We start from the raw sequence: 19844 nt of genomic DNA on the forward strand, positions 1-19844 counted from the left end.
TGCAATGCTTCTCCAATGTTAATTGCACTTTTGCTACCTGGAGGGGCACTCTTGCTCAATAGCGCAATGGAAATGGGGCAGAAAGCAACAATCCAGAATATTTGCAGTGTAAAAAGTCACAGGAGTTCAGCAGGAAGTTACGTGTCGTTAAAAATGAAGCAGCACATCAACCCCAAAACTTTAGCAGGCACAAACAGTATTTTGCAGGCTTATGACCACCCTGATGCACAAATAAAAAGGATGTCCAGAGGGACCCTGAGTTATATATACACAAATCACATTTCCCAAATACTAGCAATAAAGGACTGCTTAGATATTACATGCTGAAGTGGTGCGATTCAGCAAGCCGGGTTTCTGCTAACCTCTTGCACTGGTGGCATCCTTTATTTTGAACATGATTCGGAAGTCAGACAGCTTATCCAAGATGGAGAAAAACCTGATCTGTAATAGGTTTTATAAGGCACCAAGCTTGCCGCTTATATGGCTGAACTGGGAGCAACCAGAACATGGGAAATCAGCAGAAGATGCTTCAGGAAGGTTAATTCTCACGAGACCTTTCAGAGTAGCCACTGAAGTATCTGGGCGTACTTCTCTGGATTCTGTTCCCCTTGGGGGATTTTTGGGGACCTTGTAAGGCCTGCATTTCCACATTGGGAATGAAAGGACCTAGCCATGAAGTCTGGCTCCATATATGGCCAATTCTTAAATAGAATTTTTTTTACTTGTATGTGGGGGGGGGGGAGAGGAAGAGATATTGTTGCAATAAAATTCCAAGGTGCCTTCTTCGGAAACATCATAAGAGACAGACAGACAGACAGACCACTTGAGGGGAGTGAGACCAACTCCCCCCCCCCATGCCCATTAGGACATGCAGGCTAAAATTACTACAGGCCAGAAGATGGTTCATAGTGCCTCCTCTACCCCCCAACCAAGAAAAACAGGGGAGCATGTGAGACATCAGTTTAAACGTTTGTCTCTCTCTCTCTCACACACACACGGAACGCGCCACTTGCTCGGTTGAGCTGATGGTAAAGTTCCGATTGCACACACACTTACACACCCCCTCACGCCACCTCACAGCACACACACCTTGGCCTGGGGCTGTGTTTATGCCTGAGTCACACTGGGGGAAACTGTACGTCTGGGGCCCGCCCGGCTGGAGGGCTGGACAGACAAGCCTTCCAATGGACAGACAGAAACTGTCTACCTGAGAAGGCTGTCCCTCCCTCCCTCCCTCTCTGTGTGTGTGTTTGGCAAGACATGAGAGAGCAAGGACCTGTGTGCCTGCTTTTGTAAGACTGTATTCTCCAGTCCTCCACTTTGGCTTCCTTTTTGCCCCTCACCCCCAAAAAGAGACTTTGGTGCATTTGAGCCCAGTGCCAATACTGACTTCCTGGCCCCTAAAAGTGTGAAGAAGGAGAGTATTCAGCTCTATAACCTTCTTGCCTCCAAAATCTACCCGGAGCTAGTTGTAATTGTTCTGTGTAAACCAAAAGCTCCCACAAACTTTGAGACCAGCAGGCAAGACTTTGCATTGGTAGGTAGCAAGGGGTTCACACCCACTGAGCTCCTCAAAGGAAAATCCATAAGAATTGTATGAGGCTCCTCAGATAACCCTCCCTGTTTGTTAGGTTTTTCTGCTCAAGCTCTTCTCTGACGGCCTCCTTGTGTCAGAGGTAGGCTCTTCACTCGCAAGGGAGAGGACTTCCTCAGCAGTTGTGCCCCAGTTATGGAATGCCTTCCCTAAAGTGGCTCACCTGGTGCTGACGTTGTAATCTTTTCTGTGCCGGACAAAGAGGGCTTTTAAAAAATTATTTGTGTTATTACACCTCACCTCCTCACAATACACATGACACCCCAACACTTGTGTTGATGGTGCTACTTCTGATCCTTCATGACAGGATTTCCCAGACTAGTTTTAATGCTGACTTTTTTTCTTTTTTCTTTTAGTAACTGCATGTTACTTCCGCTATTCTTACTGGATTGCCAGAGTGGCTTTGATCCTGCAAAATTGATTTGGTCCCCCCTTTTCCACATCTTCCTCCTCCTCCCCATCTTTGACCATACAATGGCTGTGTGAGAAGGATGTTTTATCCTCAGTTTTCAATGGTGACTCCCCACTTGTGGAAAGCTCTCCCAAGGAAGACTCACCTGGCATCATCGTTCCATAGCTTTAGGCGCGGGGCAAAAATATTTCGTTTTCACTAGGCCTTTGGCTTTTAATTACCTGAGGCCTCCTTGAGTGGGTGGGATGTTAAAATCCTGTCTTTTAAAAGATTGTGCGTTATATTTTCTTTTTCCTTTATTTTATGCTGGTTTTAATGTTTGCACTTGTTTATATACTGTATTATAAATCACTTTGAGTTTCCTTCATAAAAAAAAGACCAATAATTTTTATTAATAAAGAAACAAATAAATAAAATTTTATTCCCATCGACTGAACAGTTATGTTAATGATCGCCATATTTAATATATATGTGGATGTTACTTCCCAATGCACACCTGTGCTTCTGCACAGCTCCAAAGGTAAGTTTTCAAATAAAGTACAGTGGTACCTCAGGTTACAGACACTTCAGGTTACAGGCTCTTCAGGTTACAGACTCCGCTAACCCAGAAATAGTACCTCAGGTTGAGAACTTTGCTTCAGGATGAGAACGGAAATTGTGGTGCAGCGGTAGCGGGAGGCCCCATTAGCTAAAGTGGTACCTCAGGTTAAGAACAGTTTCAGGTTAAGAACGGACCTCCAGAACGAATTAAGTTCTTAACCCGAAGTACCACTCTATGTTGCTATCTCTGCTGCTTCCCTGAGCCAATGCATGACGCTGCTGCCGGGTGGACACAGAAAAAGGGAATTAGACATAAGCATGAGGCAAGAAGATGGGAAAAGAGAACTGGCAAGGGGAGCTGACAATGTAACAGAGGCTCAATCTGCACTATGCATTTAAAGCAGTATCGTGCCAATCATCACTCCTAGCTTCCTGTAAAAAATTCAGGGAGCTGTAGATTGTTAAGAGTGCTGGGAGCTGTTAGGAGCCTGTTGTTCCTGTCAGAGAACTACAGTTCCCAGGGTGGTTTAACACTCAATTCCTTCTTCCTAGGGAACTCTGGGAATTGTCGCTCCCTGGAGGGAATAGGGGTCCCTGGATCCCCTAACAAAGTTTTAGTGTGGTTCAAGCATTTTATTTGTTTTATTGTTGGTTCTGCATTACTATACAGGGCTTTTCCAGGGGGAACTCGCCAGAACTCAGTTCAGGCACCTCTCAGGTGGGTGCCATTGCCATTCTCAGTAAGAGAAAGAGGGAAGTGTTCATGGTGAGTTCCAGCACCTCTTTTTCTAGAAAAATAGCACTGACTGTATACATTGGTTGTACACTGAACAGGATGTAGAGTTGTATACAGTGGTACCTCGAGTTACATACGCTTCAGGTTACAGACTCCGCTAACCCAGAAATAGTACCAAGGTTAAGAACTTTGCTTCAGGATAAGAACAGAAATTGCGGCGCAGCGGCAGCGGGAGGCCCCATTAGCTAAAGTGGTACCTCAGGTTAAGAACAGTTTCATGTTAAGAACGGACCTCCAGAACAAATTAAGTACTTAACCCGAGGTACCATTGTACAATCATTTTAAAAATAAATATATGAAAGAATGAATCTAAGAGGCTGTCTTTGCCAAAGAAGCTTCCCGGCTGAACTTTAGCCCAAAAGTTGGTCCAAAAAGACTGTTAATCTGACACTTCACCCCAGCAGGGGTGCTGGAAGGAGCAAAAGTTAGGAATGTTGACAAGGGCCAGAAATCCCAGCCTCCGTTCCCATCAGAGGGCACTTAGGGGAAGCGAGCAATGAACACTCATTAGCTCTGCACCTTGTGGTCACTGCGAACTCAGACGATACTTCCGTTTACTGTGCAGCGTTGACGTGAGCTGGGATTTTCATTCCTTGGCCGAGGTTCAGGATTTCCAAACTGTTTGTTTGTAAACTGCAGCGAAGCACTTGGTCATTCTCACTGATTCACTGACATTTCTCAGAGCCCGGTTTGGGACAGCCCCTTGAAAAGCCCAGATTGCACCAATTCCTGGTCTCGGCTTCCTTGCAGGAGGCTGTGTTTGTTATGCGATGACGAAGGAGAACAGGAGCTTCCATTCAATGCCATCTAAAAGGCACATGGAAAGAAACCTAGACTCCATTTCCCCCAAGGTTTTGTTGTTCTTCCCTCATGAAACTTCCTCCTTCCCTGGTCCCGAAGTTGGTTGAGGAGTTGATAGCAAGGTTATATCACACTGGCAACTCACCTTCCTCCATCCCCAGTATTTGCGAAATGGTCAGTCGGTCTGAAATGGGAGATATAGGAGATTGCTCCTCCCCCACTTCTCCACAAAACTGGTACCCACAGGAAGCAACTTCTTATGGGTTTTGATCCTGCTGTCAGAGCCAGGTCAAGGTCAAATACCTGACAGCATACCTCCAGATTTGGAATGTGTGTCTTCCAGCTCCAGGCTTGGGAGATTTGAGCATACAGTATACAATTCCATATACCTCCCGTCAGCCAGTGTTTCAAGCCTCAGGTCTCTGGACTGTGCTAGCTGTTATATGTAGCTGTGTGTAACTTTTTCTTTATGTTTTTGAAAAGCAGCCTTAGGAGGCTGTTTTCGGGAGCAGAGAAATGGTAGGTGGGAAGGGAAGCAATTAAAATCCCCACACAAACACCCTCAGTTGTTTTGTTTGTTTGTTTTGCTTCGGTATAATCTCCACCCTTGCTGGGCAAAAAAACAAAAATAAAAAACAGCTTTTGGAGGGCAATTTTTCTTAAAAATTTGTTTGTAAGCACCTCATCACCGTTTCCCACAACCCCTCCAGCCTTATTTCCAGACTCCTGAGGCTGCTTTCAGAAAAGCTCAGGATGTGGCCCTCTGATCCCCACTAGACTGTAGGGAGGCATTGAATGAAGGTAGGCTGCTAAAAATTATTTCTGTGGCTGTCCTTTACAAACAAAGTGCTTACATGTCCTTGTGTCAGCCCTTGAGACATCTCATTTAGCTCACATTTTTACTCATGGGAAAGTGATAGCGAAGCTACCCAGTGAGCTTTCTAGGCCAAGGAATTTGGATTCTGGCCACTGTAGTGAGCATGCTGCCACTGAAGACTGAAAGTCTTCATGGCTTTTCTTTGCTTGCAAAATCTGTCCTGGTTTTCTCTGGGTCTGTGGCCCCCTGTCCATTAAAATCCCTCACTTAAGAGTAATTGATCAGTGGAAGGAGCAGGGCCTACACTGTGGTGGCTCTTGTAGTCCCTCTGGAAGGTTCTAGAATAAATATGTCTGTGTGGCCTCACTTGAATAACGATTGAGACTCTGGCATGTTAACTAGCTACAGTATGTGACCTCCAAGCAGTTTGCGTCCAAATTCTCTTAGCAACAAGTGGCGTTCAGATGGATCAATAACATGTGAGTTAGATGAGGTAACTATTCAGTGGATTTGTAGCTGGTTGACTGACTGAACCCAAGGAGTACTCTCTAATGGTTCCTCGTCATCCTAGAAAAAAGTGACAAGTGCTGAGGGTTCTGTGCTGGGTCCATTGTTGTTCAATGTCTTTATAAACGAACTGGATGAGGGAATTGAGGGGATGCTTATCAAATTTGCAGATGGCACCGAAATGGGTGGGGTGCCACTGAAGATGGAATTGGGATTCAATATGACAACAGCAGGTTGCAGAATTGGGCCAAAACTAACAAAATGAATTTCAATAGGGGAAAACATAAGGCCCTACACTTAGGCAGGAAGAACCAGCTGCACCAACAGAAGATGGGGAACACCTGGCTTGCCAGTAGTAGATATGAAAAGGATCTAGGGGTCTTGGTGGACCACAAGCTTAACATGAATCAACAGTGTGACGTAGCAGCAAAAAAACCCTAATGCTATTCCAGGCTGCATCAGAAGAAGTATAGTGTCCCAATCAAATGAAGTAATAGTACCACTCTATTCTGTTAGACAATACCTGGGGTACTGTGTCCAGTTCTAGGCACCACAATTTAAGAAGGATGTTGACAAGCTGGAAGGTGTGCAGAGGAGGGCAACCAAGATGATAAAGGTTCTGGAAAGCAGGCCTTATGAGGAATGATTGAGGAAGCTGGGCATCTTTAGAGTAAAGAGTAGACTTGAGATGTGATAGCCATCTTCAGATATGCCAAGGGCTGTCACATGGAAGATGGAGCAAACTTGTTTCTTCCTCCTCTGGAGGCTAGGGCCCAAACTAGTGGATTCAAGTTACAAGAAAGGAAATTTTGACTAAACATCAGGAAGAACTTTCTGACAGTAAGAGCTGGAACAGACTCTCACGAAAGGTGGCGGACTCTCCTTCCTTGGAGGTTTTTAAGCAGAGGTTGGATGGCCATATGTCATGGATGCTTTAGCTGAGATCCCTGCATTGCAGGTGGTTGGACTAGATGACCCTCGGGGTCCCTTCCAACTCTATGATTCTTTGATTCTATGAACGTAGAAAATTGAATCAGATTTAGCTTTAAAGAGCAGGTTTTCGCAGGGAAAACTCAGCGCAAAATTTAAAAAAATCCCCGACTTGGACATGGAGTGTTATAGAGCGGGCATTTGAAGAACTGGGGCAAAAGTTAAGTGTGGATAATCCCTGCTGGCACAGGAAAGAGGGCATCCCATAGAGTGGCCACAAAATTTTTGCCTCCAGTAAACACCTCAGGAAAACATCTGAGGAATTCTGACAAAAGCCTTGATAAGATCAAACATGGGGATTTTAGCGTGTTTGATTTGGGGTCCTGCACATCTCTAGATTTCTGCCAGATCTCATCCCACATGAAATTCAAACCAGGCTCTTCAAATTCTGAAGGAACCTAAAAGGGTTGTGTCTGTTTTCAGTGCACACCCCATCCCTCAGTCGGCACCCCTCATTTCCTGACCATGTGTGAAAAGGGATGCATTTTCTTCCTCGGGGCCTAAGGTACCTTTGAGCTGGACTTGTAGACAAGATTTCAAGTGAACAGGCACTGTAGGATGGAGTGCCTTCAGGCACTGGGAAATCCAGCTGAAACCCGATACTTTTGCACAATGGCGTGTAACTCTGTGAGGTAAGACACTGTCCATTTTGGTACCGAAAAAAAAATTCAGCATCCCTGGGGCAGGCAGGGGTAATTTGTTTTACGAAAGTGTCATGGACAGGGATGCTTTTCTAGGGATAGCAAAGGTGTACCTGGCTTGGCTGAGCGTTTGGAAGACCACATAAGGCAGGGGTAGGCAACCTAAGGCCCGTGGGCCAGATGCGGCCCGATCGCCTTCTCAGTCTGGCCCATGGACGGTCTGGGAATCAGCGTGTTTTTACATGAGTAGAATGTGTCCTTTTATTTAAAATGCATCTCTGGGTTATTTGTGGGGCCTGCCTGGTGTTTTTACATGAGTAGACTGTGTGCTTTTAATTTAAAATGCATCTCTGGGTTATTTGTGGGGCATTGGAATTCGTTCATTTTTCCCCCCTTCAAAATATAGTCCGGCCCACCACAAGTTCTGAGGGATGGTGGACAGGCCCACGGCTGAAAAAGGTTGCTGACCCCTGACATAGAGTAACCGGCAGAAATGTCTCCCTCCCACCCCATACAGCTTTGGGGCATGCATGTGTGGGTCTCTCCTTTCTGCCTGCCGCACACCTGCCCTTCCCCACCACCTCCCCTGCCGGAGTCGTATCTGACCTGTGTTTTCCGTTGCTTCCCTGCGTTGTTATGGAGAGCGTTTACGACGCTGTCATCTCACACAGGCCCCATTCACAGCGCCGAAGCTACTTCCAAGGACCTGGCATTTAGGCTCTCTTTCCTTTGGAGACCATTGGGGAGGGGGTTTCAGGCTCCCCCGTGAAACTGCCGTTTCTTCCATTTTGGGGGCACCACAGCTATGTTTCGGCAGCACCTCCTGCTGGGTGTGAAGGAGAACCTGAAAGTCACTCCTGCTGGGAATTAAGATCCTCCAGGACTTGTCTCCCATCTACACACCCCTCCCTATAATGTTTTGGCACATCCCCCGAATCCCGCCTCACCCCTAGCAGGACTTCCCTGTCTTTAACATGTCAGAGATTCAGGCGGCCATTCAACCGATGCAGATTTTCCCAGTATGGAGATGCCCAAATGGGGAATGTATTGTTAGTTGCATATAGCAACCCGTCTCATAGGCACCAGAGACCTTAGCAAAATATAATTTTAAAAGGGGCACCCATATTCCTAGGTAATGTTACCGTCTGGTTTGATGGCAGTTTTTGTTTTGTCCCATAGAAGATCTCCAGCTTTTTGTATTTAATCTGTATTGTTTTAATTTGTATAAACTGCCTTGAGCCCCGGTCTGGGGGGGCAAGGCGGGATATAAAAATATATAATAATCATCATAATAATAACCCGCTTTCTCCCTGGAGTAAATGGCTCATGGGCGAGTTGCCACATGGTGGCAGTGTGGGGTTAATAGAGGTGGAAAGGGCCGGGGCAGGTGTGGCGTGAGGGCTGCGTTCCCCCCAGCCTCAAGGATCGAAGGTTGTATCTGAAGCTTGGATGCCTAGGTTCAAGGGTACATTCAGGCCTGAAGTCTCTGGACGCTCTTTAGAGAATTACTTGACTCCCAGCCTCAGTTGCCCAACCTGTTCAATGGGGATAATAGCAACCTGTTTCACAGAATTGTTGCGAATATAAATGAATTTAAGAAGCACTTACTCTCCTTGAGTCAAAGGGATAAAATGAACGGAGGCTACAAATCTGAGTGATAAGCGTTTCACAGGCAAGATGTGGTGGAAAGTGAGCTGTTAGTTCCAGAGCAACTATTGCCAAATTGCCCCAACAGCAGGAGCGGCAGTTGTGGGGACCTTATCTGTTCCTCATAGATGTCGCAAACACCTACTGTTGCAAAGGTAGAATTTCGTTCAGCACCCCATTTTGGGAGTGAAAGGATCTGACATCATTCTGATTTGCTGAACTTTGGCCTCCTCTACCCACAACTCCTCCTAGCACGTTGCTTGGCTTGCTTTCTTGAGCCATCAAAATCTACCTTGCTCTGTAAGTTCAGTGCACCTTGTCTGCTTCTGCTTGCTGCAGTGGGCTGGATTTCGCAAAAGGATTCTGCTTGGTGGGCCCGAGTGTTGAACCCCAAAGTGCTTTGATTCTCACACTCTGGTTAGGGCTCACTTATAGGTTTATTTTGAGTCCACACTGAATTCTAGCCACCTGACTGCAGTCCATGTGGAGGGTGCTCTGCCATGCACTGAGACAGACTGGATTCTGCACTGAACTTTAAGAACTTGGAAAGCTGCAGCAGTGGTTATGTGCAAAAAGTAGCTCCACAGCAGACTAAAGGTAAAGGGACCCCTGAACATTAGGTCCAGGCGAGACCGACTCTGGGGTTACGACGCTCATCTCGCTTTATTGGCCAAAGGAGCCGTAGTACAGCTTCCGGGTCATGTGGCCAGCATGACTAAGCCGCTTCTGGCGAACCAGAGCAGTGCACGGAAACGCCATTTACCTTCCCGCCAGAGCGGTACCTATTTATCTACTTGCACTTTGATGTGCTTTCGAACTGCTAGGTTGGCAGGAGCAGGGACTGAGCAACGGGAGCTCATCCCGTCGTGGGGATTCGAACTGCCGACCTTCTGATCGGCAAGTCCTAGGCTCTGTGGTTTAACCCACAGCGCCACCCACATCCCCCACAGCAGGTTAATGAGGGCCTAAAAACAACCATGGTTGTTGCAGTCTTGTGAAAGTCCTCTTTCGCACTGCTATGGGCTCATAAACTCAGCAGCAACATCTATGGGACCTTCCCATAGATTAGGTGTGGGGAGCCTTTGGTTCTCCATATGAGGACTGAACTACAACTCCCATCATCCCTGGTCATTAACTTTGCTTGCTGGGGCTGATCAGACTTGTAGTTCAGCAACATCTAGAGGACCAAATGTTCCCCACACCTGGGCCTCATCTGTGGACCTTATTTATGTATTACTCTTTGTCAATCCCACCCTTCCTTCCTTCAAGGAACTTAAATTGGCAAGCATGGTTTATCCTCATCGTTTTAACAATCCTGTGAGGTGGGTTAGGCTGAGAGACAGCAGCTAGCCCAAAGTACGCTCTGTGTGTGAACAGTGATTTAAACCTGTGTCCAAATCCAGCACTGTATCTACTAGGTTACCTTGCCTCTCCCATCACCCCAAAGGACCCTTTCCAATCACTTGCTGAAGAGAAAGATTTGTAATGATACCCACCCACCCCCTTGCAGGTTCACAACAAGGCCCGTGGGTTGCTAGGAAACATAAAAGGGAGGGAGATCCATCAAACTCCTCCCCCCCCCCCATACCAGAGGCAAGGGAAAGAAACTGAAGCCAGGACATTTTGGGAAGAAAAACGAAGACTAATTGTCTAAGCAGGGTCAGTGCGTGCGCATGGATGCAATTGTAAAAAGAGCTTTGAAGGAGCCAGGACTCCTGGGTTCTCTCGTGAGGGGACTACGACTCTGTGGGTTAGAGCAGAGGATTGTGGGAAGAGGCAAGATTTCCCATCCACCGTATACTGCTTTCCCAGACGGACCGCACCGGGCGATGACCGCACAGTTTTTGTGTGGAGTTTGTGTCACTGTCTCTCCCAATTACGACCCTCTTCTCCCGCTCCCCCCATCCCCTCCCAGCCAGCCTGGCTGGCTCCCTCCCCACATCTTCTCATCTCTGCCAGGCACAGAGGAAGTGGAAAGGCACCTGCAACTCTCTCTCTCTCTGTATGGATATTAATCCTTAGCCCCAGAAAATTTCCCAGAAACCCCCAGTAAGCTGGCTCTTTATTTCCTCTGACACCCTTTTTCTCTCTTCCTAGAGAACACGGCGTCCTTCCTCATCCCATCAGCCCCCGAATGTTATGTCAGCAGTGTGACATGGTCCACCCCCCCAACCTGTGACACAATCAGTGATTTGTGGGTTCTTCTGTCAAGCTGACACATCGACTTTGCTAGGTCCGGAAGACCAGTGGTCCCCGGGCGTTGTGCGTTTGCGTGTGTTTTAAGAGGAGTCAATGATTTTTGACGAGTGGCTAGTGACTCCACTTAATGAGAGTGTTAAAAGGGCACCCTGCCTTGACTCAGAGAGCTGGACACAGGAGGAGGGGGGCATTTTTCTGTGATCTTGTGCAACTGACCCGAAGAGAGTCAGAGCTGCAGATTCAGAGTCTCCGATCACAAACTTTCATCTCCTAGCCTCAAAACCACAATTTAGCCATTGGGATAGGTGACTGACCCAGCTACCTCGTCTCGAATCCTCGGGCTATCCGGGACTGACTCAGGGACAGGATGGCACCTAGAGAAATCCTGGCTCCGAGACTTCCTCCCTTTTTATCCCAGTCCTTTCCCTCAAGGTATGAGGCATGCTACCTCCCTAAAAGTGCTAACTTTCTTGTCAGATTCAAGACTTAATTTGAACTGTGTTTTGCCTGAGATAGAAACCCCCAGAACCTGTTTCCAAAGTCAAGGTTCCTTATTTACAACATACCTGCTAACAGTGTTGGTGTCATCTGAGGCTTCCTTCCTAAAACTACTTGTCCTGTGCGGCTGGAGGAGTGCCTCTGAGCATGTGCAGAATGCAGTATTTTTGTATAAACAAGTAAAAAGCCTCAGGACATTTCCATGCATCTAGGAGAAAGGAATGGATTATTTCATGGCACAGTGGTACCCAGGAAGATTTAAGAGGCGGTGCTTTTCCTTTTAAAAATTAGGTGGAGATAGGCTCCATTCCTCTGTCCCCAAAGAATTCCAGAAACCAGGTGTCAAAGCAAACTTAAAAAGGAAGGAAAAACAAATTTACTCAAAGCTTGCTAACTATTCCCTTCTCCAGCCCTACCAGTTATTGTGCCCCTCAAATTTCCTTCCTCAATTTTGCAGTGATAGGTTCAATCAAACACTTTCAATTCAGCCCTGCTGCCTGCCTGTCTAGATTCTAATTGTTGTCAGAAATTAAAAGTGGGTCCCATGTTGGAGTTGAGAGAGAGCTAACCTTGTGCCACAAAATGTTGAACCAGAGCTCCCATCAGCTCCATCAGTGACCTGGGATGATTATTGTGTTACAGAGTCCCTCCAGACTGGTGGGTGGGTATATTCTGGACTGTCCACACATCACTGAGCTTCACTGGTTGTTCTACGATGCTTCCCCAGTTGTTGAATTGTTGCTGTCAGGTGTGAAAAGTTGCAGAACTTCAGCAGGAAGTTATGGGACATGCATGAATTGGAAATTAAGCAGTATGTCTGCCCCAAAAAAACTTTTACAGGCACAAGCAATTGAAATCAGGATCACGTATAACTGCCCCAATACAATCATGAACACAAATCGTCATGAATGCACATTAAAAAGGACTTCTGGGGGGTTCAAAATAAAGGTCTATTCTACCTGACTGTTTCTGCTCCGGACAGAAGCAGAGAGAGAGAGCTCCATCCTGTTATTAGACCATTTGCCATTTTCTCATTTTCCTGAACATCTGCAGGGTGCAGGGTTGTCCAACTGAGAAAACTAGTGTGTAAGTAGTGAGGGTAGAGGTCTGGGAAGCTTTCTTGTCACAAAGTCCTTCTTTATATGTTGGGCCGTAGCCTGTGCATTTTTTTGCTGCTGACTCTGCAAGAGGAGACTGTGCTAATATGTACCCTAAAATCTTTCCAGTGGCTCCTCCTCTCTGCATCCGACCCTTCTGGTATCATCTTCCTGCCTGCTCTTGCTTCATAGCTGCCTCCTCCCAAAGCACAACTCCTTCTCTGCTCCCTAAACATTTATTCGGAAAGAGAAACATAGGTAGCTAACTTATGCTAAATCAAGGCATTGGTCCATTGAGCTCAATATTGCTTGCACTGACTGGCAACAGCTCTCCAGGATTTTAGACAGAAGTCTATCCCATCACTACCTGGAGATACCAGCGTTTGAATAAGTCCCACTTCGTCCAGTGGGACAAGTCAATGTACATAGAACTGTTGCCTGTAACACTCATTTAAACAGCACTTTTCAAAGGGCAGCAAAGTTATCTCGTTTCTTACAACAGATGCCTTTAAAAAATGGTGACTTGGGGGCGTGTCTCTGTGGATCTTCCTTTAATTCCTGGTTCAATTATGTAACCCCAGAGAGGAAATAAACCACACACCCAGACGACCTAAAATATGACCTACTAACCTTCACCTGGGGCACCTATATTGGTCTTGATCTGCTAGGTGAGGCATCAGCAGGATCTGCTGAAGATCTGCTGGGGAAGCTGTTCCCCTGACCTCTTCTGGCGGAGAGATCTGCTGTTTCCATACCATACCAGATCTTCAAATATAGCTGCACTGAAATGTAGCCTCTGAAAGTTAATAGCTGGCAGGGCTGGGGGGTGGGGTGGCCAGTGTCAGACCAGACCTCCATATTCCAGACCCAGTATTCAATCCACTTTACCCCTTGGGTAGTGGGTAGGTGGAGGAAGCATATGATGAGAAGGGGCCATCCCTCAGTTGTAGCACACTTAACAGTGTGTGCAGAATGTCCCGTGTATGATCTCTGGAATCTCCTGCTAGCCAACGCGATCTTACAGAGGTCCACTCAGACATAAGCCCCATTAAACTCAGTGGAACTTACTCCCAGGAAAGTGGCCAGAGCATTGCAGACTAAAAGATTCAGGTAGTAAGTATTGGGAAATGCCTGAGGCTCTGGAGCCCTGCCAGCCAAAGTGCACAGCATTGGGCTAAATGGTCCAGTTGACTGACTCAGTATAATGCAACAATATATGAAACTGTAATCAGGATGAGAGTGCTTCTGAGCATGTGCCAAGTACATTTCTCTTACTGCTGATTACCAATAGTCAGCCCACACAGAGAGAGCTGAGATCAGGGAAGGGAGGCTTCCAAGATTCAAGATGAGGCATCCAAATTGCCCCCTGCCTTCTCTTTTCCCTGTTTATCTTCTGTCTTCTTTCCCTGTTGTTTTGCCCATGCCCTTGTTCTGAAGGTGTGTGATGTGGCAACTGCACTAAAGCTAGGCAGGTTTTTGGGTGGTCGATGAGAGACTCTCCTAGGAACTCCATATGCCAACTTCAGTGAAGGCGGGATAGAAATATAAATAAATAAATAAATAATGTGGCAACTTTATGTTCTAAGCTATTAGTTAACATGATTTGGGGGGGGGGGAAGGTGATTTGGAAATGCCCACCCCCCCCAAGAGATCCGTGGATCACAACATGCTGGAAGCAGTAGGCTGAATTCACATGTGTTGTTAACTCCTCTTTCAATGAATAGCCAAGTAAAGTAGCATGATGACCAGTATTCCAGATTAATAGTAATAAATTTGCATTTTTAAAAAATACTCAGTAGAGCATAAGACTCTTAATCTCACGGTCATGGGTGCAAGCCCCACGTTGGGCAGAAAGATTCCTGCATTGCAAGGGGTTGGACTAGATGACCCTCATAGTCCCTTCCAACGCTACGATTCTGTGATTGCTAAGGTTGGAGTCACAGCTATCCTGTAGGAATGCTGACCACGAGACAGATGTTTGCCAAGAAGGGAATGAGTTTCTTCAGCTGAGAAAGGTCCCTCACCTCTTGATATAATTAGAAGGACCTCTCCTCTGTTTTCTGATTGGCTGTTGGCGGTTGTGTAATTATGCAAGCAGTAATGAGGATTTCTGAGTCTGAAAACTCCATGACAGTTCACAAAAACCTTCCAAGGATCCTTTGCTAGAAAGGAAGACTGCCCGATGACTCACCACCAGGTACCCTGAATGTGGAATTTTTGTCAATGATGGTCAGCTAGCTCAACAGCTCAATTAGCACTAATTACCGCTCTGCTGTCCTTTATTGGCTCACCCTCTGCACAGGTCCCAAGGTGGACTTTGAGCCACCCTTCTCTAGGACTCGATTCCTGCTACCGTCAAGCTCAGACAAGGGGGCTGCTGTTTAGATTGCCGCCTCCACCCCAGAGTTCGCTGCAGCTCAGGGCCCAGGCGAGGGATTCCTGTGTAAACAGCCACCCCAGGGGCAGCTGTGTCCCTGCCAGCCCTGCCCTTTCCCTGGAAAGGAAGCCTGTCCTGGAATGTGCGAGTTTGTGGGGAGGTGCGTTGATTTGGTTTGGAAATCAGCAGAAGGGTGCAAGTGACCCTTTGACCCTGGCACACGCCCCACATGGGGAAACTGGCAGTGGGACCTTGTCCATCAGGTTTGGCCTTATGCGGAGAGAGGCTGGGCCCAGCTCTTGCCTGAGGCAACACAAACAAGGAAGAACCTTTCCCCCCCTATGAAATTCCTTGAAGTGGAGGCGAAAGTTTGAGGAAGGAAGAAGGGGCGGGCTGCTCAGGTCACCAAGCTTTGGAGCCTGGGATAAACAGGCTTTTCTTGGTGTCTGCTGGCACACCATACATTTTAACCACATCTCTTGCCACCAGCTCCCCGAGAATCAGGGGAACTGTAGTCTACCCATCACAGAGCTACAGTTCCCAGCACCCTTAACAAACTAGTTCGCAGGACTCTTGGAGGGGGGTGGGATGCTTTAAATGTTTGGTGTGTGGGCAGACCTGGCCACTGACCAGCTTAGGACAAGGGATTTGCTCCCGTTTTTCGCTAAATCAAGCTTTGCACTGCCTTGCCTTCTTGACCTCGACGAGGGAATCTCCTTAATGGAGCATTTGGGACTTGAGGACCAGTATTCATTAGGAAAGGTGCACTCAGTGCCTGGAGAAATAATCAAGGCCCCGCTTGAAAATCTTTTAAATGGCAGCACTGAATATTATACAGACTTTAACCTTTGGGTGGGGAATGGGGGGGCAGTCCAATGAAAGCTGGGCATGTTCAGTGGCCACAGAATGTTAAGGAGGGGTGGGGAAATGGTGCGAAGGGAATGGAGTGTCTTGGAAGGGGTCATTGATGGCTGGCAAGCAAGAAGGAAGGAAGGAAGGAAGGAAGGAAGGAAGGAAGGAAGGAAGGCAGGCAGGAAAGAACCGTGAACAAGAGCAGTCCACATCACAACATTTTATTGTAAGGTCCACTGGCCGGACACTGAATATAAAAAAAGTGTTTCCTAAGAGTCAGCTTTGCATTAATACTTCCCTGCACCACCATTGTGGCCAAGCACAAGGGTCTGGATTGCTCCTGTGGGCAGGACATTTTATATTCTCAGGAGCCTCAGCTTGGTTTATAGTATGATGTAGCCTAGTAAAGGTAAAGGGACCCCTGACCATGAGGTCCAGTCGTGGCCGACTCCGGGGTTGCGGCGCTCATCTCACTTTATTGGCCGAGGGAGCCGGCGTACAGCTTCCGGGTCATGTGGCCAGCATGACTAAGCCACTTCTGGTGAACCAGAGCAGCACACGGAAACGCCGTTTACCTTCCTGCCGGAGCAGTACCTATTTATCTACTTGCACTTTGACGTGCTTTCGAACTGCTAGGTTGGCAGGAACAGGGACTGAGCAACAGGAGCTCACCCTGTCACAGGGATTCGAACTGCGACCTTCTGATCAGCAAGTCCTAGGCTCTGTGGTTTAACCCACAGTGCCACCCGTGTCCCTTTTTATGTTGTAGCCTATCATACCATTAATAATGCCACCACCTGTTTGCATTTGAATTTGCTTTGGAAGAAGTGGTAGTGGTTTGATTTAAACCTGGGGGACACAGGTTCAGACTCCTGGACTTACCACGAAATTTACTAGGGCATAACCTACCTTACAGGCTTGTTGTAATAAAAGGATGGGACTGTGTATGCTATGGTGGGCTCTCTGAGGGATTTTAAAAGCGTAATAAAGGAATACATGTGTTGTATCTGAGAATCTTCTTTGGTTTCTCTTCATACCACTTGTCTCAATTTCATTTTCTGTCTATGCTGCTTTCATAAATATGTCTTTCTGTCCATCAACAATGACTCTCTGGAAAGACGAAGTTGATAAATTATGTATTTATAATACTCTTGAGTAAAAGAGGAGTTTGTGTCATGCAGAAAGGCCAAAGGGTTCTGTGAAATTCAACTCAAAGGTAAGACTTAAGGTAAACTTTAAAAAGGGAGCGATCAACAAAAAGTATTGTAATGGTGCTATAGAAATTATGGCTTGTCCGTATTCAATATGCAGTTTCTTTTTTATTTTTTAAAAGCATTTACTTGTGAGTAAAATCCAGACAATGTTTAAAGTCCCGTTGAGTTTAGGAGGAAGGATTTAAGCATCTAGTTAGCATTCCCCATTGAAATCCACAGAAGAATGTAATGTCAATTGGGAGTTTCTTCCAAGTAAACATGCTTCACTTTTTCTGGATCTTGCCCTTCCTGTCAAAACACTAGAAATTTAGTCATAACGTGAAGCGAATTGGCTGGCAGATGAAGAGTTTCTTTGTGCAATGCATGGAAGTCTCTGATAACCTATGGAACTCGCCGCTACCAGATGTTGCCATTGCAGCTGGGGTGGGAAACTTTGAAAGGGGCTAGCATATTTATAGAGAAGATCCTTGGTCAGTGTCAATTAGGCAGAGATCAAGCCTCCATGTTCAGAAGCAGCCCATCTTCGACATCCAGACGGTGGGGAGGAACAGCAGCAAATGGTTATTACTACTTCCAGTGAACACACCTTTGTGGTGACCTGGGGCAACATGACGTGTGTCACGCTTTCAGATCTATGTGGGTCCGGGTTCAACCCCTCCTTCCCCTTAGTTCTGAAAAGATCTCCAGCGTCAGACCTGACAAAGAGCTCACAATTTTTGCTCTCTTGGGTTTGGTAGTACGAAAAAGACACCTCTGATTGGGCTAGGTCCTTCTGTTGATAAATCTCTCAACCACAGGAGTGTCTGCATGCAAATGGTTGTGAGGGGTCCTCAGTGAGTTTACCCTTTCCTTTCTTGATCTCCAGCTTTTGCACTCTCTACTTTCCTTATCTGTCTTTCCCTCTCAGTTAAAGTTACTGAGCGCTGTGAGTTTTTTTGGTGGGTAAGGGGCTTCTCTTTTAAAAAAATAAAAAAGTGAGAGACAGTGTAGAACCTGTGGAGTTTTGGAGGGGGGGGGATTGGAGCATGACCTCATCAAACACCCAACTCGCATCCCCCCCATCCAGTCTCTCTCTCTCTCTCTCTCTCTCTCTCTCTCTCTCTCTCTCTCTTCACACACACACACACACACACCTTAAAAAGCCCTCTTAAAGGGACAGCGCACAGCATTGCAGAGAATATGTGTCATCCTGGGCCGCCCACTTCAAAACGCAAGGTTAACTCAGAGAGTTTTTCCTGTGCCCTATGGGGTTTTTTTTCTCTTCTTTCTCCCTTTCTTGGATTTTTTTTTTTTTTTGAATGGAAAAGTGTGTGAGTCAAGATGTGTCACCATTTGAGAAAAAAAAACACGCGCCTAGACAAGAGCCGGGGTGTATATAAAGACCAATTTGTAAGTGATGTAAAACACACACATGCACATATACAAATACTGAACAGTTAAAAGCTGGTCTGGGCAACTTTTTACAAAATTAATTTTCTGTTCTCCTTTTACCCTTTTTTTTAAAAAAAAGATTTTTTTTTAAAAAAGAAAAAACTGAACAAGAGGCAATCTGGGAGATATATATATAATATATATATTATATTAGTTGTGCCTGGTTTTGTTTTGTTATTATTTATTTATTTATCTATTTATTTATTTATCTGTTGGAGAGGCTATTGCCATCTTGCACCTTTTTTTGTGTGTGTACGTGTGAATTCATCTACCTCAAAGGACCGAACCTCCTGCAAAAGGCAGAGAACAGGTGTGGTGTGGAAGAAATTTGCAACCCAAAGAAAACTTTTTTTTTTAAGGAAAAATCCCACAAAACAAGCAACTTCCAAATTAAACCTTACAAGAATAACACCAAACTAAAAACCAAAGGAGGACTTTTTTTTTCCTTTCCAAGAAGAGGGAATTTTAACTCAGGGAAAAGAAACCCTCACATCTTCTCCAAAACATGAAAAGTAAGTTTCTCTCTCTCTCTCCCTCTCTCTCTCTCTCTCTCCCTCCCGCACGACAAATTAAATATATAATATGTATATTATGCTGTTTAAAACAATTTCCCACTGAGCTGTTGAAGACGTCTGTCTTAACAGCACCATCTATCTTGAAATGTACATATTGACAGATAATGTATGTTCCTCGTTCACTTCACATGATTTATGATCTCATAAATTCAAGGTTATTGCTTTTTGTGGGGCGGTCGATTTTTGTCTTAGATACGCAGATGTTTCCCTTAACCTTTGCTTATAGCCAGAACTTTCTGAGTCCTTGTTCCTTAGGATGTACAAATATCTCGTTGTGGGGTTGGGAGGTTTGGGGGAAGAGGGATACAATTCTAAGTCTAGCTAGCTAAGTACGAATCAATCTGTGGCTTGCAGATCTACATGCTTGTGTATCCCACGAAGCTGTGTGTCTTCTCTTTCCTACAGCCTCCTTCCACATGCTCTTCTGCTTAGCCTTTTGTAGCCTTAAAACATCCTGGAGGCAATCTAGGCAAAGTCAGTGGGTTGTGCTCCAATACTTAGAGCTACTGAACCCAAGTTATCCATTGATTTTAATGTGTCTACTCTGAGTAGGACTAGCCTTGATAGCCAAGGGGGGAGAATTCAGCACTCTCGCTGATTCATCTTGACGTTGGCTGAACTGTGTGTCCATTTGTCTTTATGCACGGATCTCACTTATTAGAGAATCATATTGTAGAAGGGACCTCAAGGGTCATCTAGTCCAACCCCCTGCAATGCAGGAATCTTTGTGGGGCTCGAACCTTTGAACCTGAGAGCACAAGTCTTATGCTCTAATGTTGGAGCTACTGTGTACTCTTTTCTTTTGAGTAGGTCTGTTACTTCTTGGGTAGATGGGTAGATGGGTGCTTCTTGGGTA

The 19844-nt window shown here is 46.0% G+C and overlaps 1 protein-coding gene and 1 long non-coding RNA gene across 9 annotated transcripts in view; one reads left to right on the forward strand and one right to left on the reverse strand.

The window, feature by feature from the left end:
• IL11 (interleukin 11) overlaps positions 1–19844 on the forward strand; it is a 76324-nt gene that overhangs the window by 34104 nt on the left and 22376 nt on the right. For 2 of the 8 annotated variants that reach the window (XR_014540952.1, XR_014540953.1), the window contains exon 3: positions 1951–2376. The exons of 4 other annotated variants lie outside the window; for them this stretch is intronic. The gene's annotated coding sequence lies outside the window, so the exon portion shown is untranslated. Of the gene's footprint in view, positions 1–1950; positions 2377–4319; positions 4945–6764; positions 7090–19844 lie in introns of those variants that run through there. 2 more of the 8 variants (XM_083582172.1, XM_083582171.1) reach the window with 2 other exon arrangements.
• LOC310747615 lies at positions 4231–9334 on the reverse strand. Its single transcript, XR_014540961.1, has 3 exons — positions 8891–9334; positions 7705–7924; positions 4231–4327 (listed from the first exon to the last, which is right to left on the reverse strand). It is a non-coding gene; the product is annotated as an uncharacterized lncRNA (long non-coding RNA).

Source organism: Podarcis filfolensis (genome assembly GCF_964270895.1).
Source record: "Podarcis filfolensis genome assembly, chromosome: 13".
Classification (NCBI taxonomy): Eukaryota; Metazoa; Chordata; class Lepidosauria; order Squamata; family Lacertidae; genus Podarcis; species Podarcis filfolensis.